The 2,155-nt window shown below is 40.1% G+C and overlaps 1 pseudogene; it reads left to right on the top strand.

The window, feature by feature from the left end:
* The first annotated feature begins 116 nt into the window (after window positions 1-116).
* Window positions 117-2,146, top strand: LOC121918491 (annotated as a pseudogene).
* Window positions 2,147-2,155: the final 9 nt, after the last annotated feature.

Here is a 2,155-nt window from a genome sequence, read left to right as displayed (position 1 = left end):
GAACCGTCTGACTAAAAAATTGATGTACAGCGCTGTGTAAACTTACAGCGCTTTATAAATAAAGGTTAATAATAATAATAATAATATTTGCAGATTAGTATTGAAGAAGCTTTGAGGATACAGTGGGCCCTTGGTATCTACTAGGGTTTGGGTCCAAGACACTCTGCGGATCCCAAAATCCATGGATGCCCAAATCCTATTAAATACAATGAGGCAGTAAAATGGTGTCCCTGATATAAAAAAGCAAAATCAAGATTTTCTTTATGGAATGTATTTTGTTCACAGCATTTTCAAACCGTGGATGAAAAATCCATGGATACAGAAAACTGATTGTAAGAAACCACCTCCATTCAGTGAAAGCGTTTCCTTTCCGTCTGCTGTGAGCCATTGCTTCCTTCCTCTGGTTTCAAAGTCCTTCTGATCTCCATTAAGAGGGGTTCTCTGTGTTTTTCAGGGCGAAGGATATACTGAGAGGGTTCATGTATGAAAGGCTTATTAAAAAGTGGGACGGTGGCTGGTTGGAGCTTTATCTTAGGACCTCAGTACTTTTGTTATAAGTCTTATAACCTCCTTTTTGTTTTCCTCCCATGTACAGTAAAGAGATGTTTGCTAAAATGGATATCGTTGGCCAGTTTAATTTAGGATTCCTAATAGCCAAGCTGAACTCGGACCTCTTCATAATCGATCAAGATGCGTCTGAGGAGAAATACCACTTTGAGCGATTGCAAGAGCACTCTGTTCTTCAGGGACAGAAGCTGATTTCGTAAGTGTTTTCTAAGGGACTAAAGGGTCTGAGAAGAGGGATAGTTGGTCACACGCAAAGTGAAGTCCATCCATTGGTATCAGCCTTGTTGCTTCTTACAGTCTGGTGTATCTTCCTTGTAGCTGCTCTGGATATAACCCACAGACAACCAGATATCAATATTGAACAGTGCCAATAAGCTTTAGCTGAAAGACCTTATCTCCCTGAATGAATCTGCCCAAGTTTTAAGGTCTTTGGTCTCAGTTTTAGGACTGAGGCTTTCTCTTGGTCTTAGCAGCATCAGAAGGACATTTGGGGAGAGCCTTCTCCTGTGGGATTTCCTCTGTGTAAAACCTATGTAAAAGGAAACACTTTGCTGTGAGGTTGTGTTTATTTATTGTGATCTGTATTTTTATATTATTCTAATCTGCTTTTAAATTGTTGTTTCAACTGGAAGAGTATTTAAATACGTTTCACTGGCCTGTTACAGACAGCCAAAATAAAGCTGCTTCGAGTCACTTTGGAGTTATGGTATTTCAATGATACATGCGTCCTAAGAGTCCAAAGGCCGCACCAAAGCCACACTCCACTCCTAAGGACTGGAATGCAGCTTTGGTGAAGCTTCCAGGCTCTTAGGACTCATGCATCATTGAAATACCATACCTCCAAAGTGACTCGAAGCAGCTTTATTTTGGCTGTCTGTAACAGGCCACTGTGAAGTGTAATAAAGTTCTTTGCAGGAGAAATGGTTCTCCCAGAATGATCCTGACTTCAGAAATGACTGTATTCTTTGGTCTCTTGGACTTTTTCAGGCCTCAGGATCTAAATTTAACTGCTGTAAATGAAAGTATCTTGATAGAAAACCTGGAAATCTTCAGAAAAATGGTTTTGATTTTGTCATTGAAATATTTACTATTCATTTACTTACTTGAGTGAGACTGGGATATTAGTCACTTCAAAGATACAACATTCCTGCATCCAGAACATTCTGTCCATCCGCCTTCTTCCTCTCAGACTTACTACCCAACGTAACTAATGAAACTGTATAGACTTTCAGAAATACATGACGTTTGAGCCTGATATTAAAAGGGGAAAGTCATCTCTGTCCACTACTCTTCTCTGGTTAGTTGTTTAATATAAATGTCAAAACTTACATGTCTGGTTGTAAAAACTAAGATTTCTCTCCAACCCTTAACTGTGATAAAGTGTTTTTAAACTGTTGTAAAACCTTTCAGCTCCTGTAACCCAAAGAGCAAAGCTAGTTTCTTTGCCAATGAGCAAAACCTGGGCTTTTGGTCCACAAGAGATAGAAGACTGATCTTCATGGGAAGCGATGGCCCAGGAGTGAAGCGCAGGCCTTCCAGAGTCAGGCAGAGGTTTGCTTCTGGGGCCTGTAGGAAGTCTGTGAGTATC

The sequence above is a fragment of the Sceloporus undulatus genome, unplaced genomic scaffold (genome assembly GCF_019175285.1).
Source record: "Sceloporus undulatus isolate JIND9_A2432 ecotype Alabama unplaced genomic scaffold, SceUnd_v1.1 scaffold_13688, whole genome shotgun sequence".
Lineage (NCBI taxonomy): Eukaryota > Metazoa > Chordata > Lepidosauria > Squamata > Phrynosomatidae > Sceloporus > Sceloporus undulatus.
This window is presented reverse-complemented; position numbering and strand designations above follow the sequence as displayed.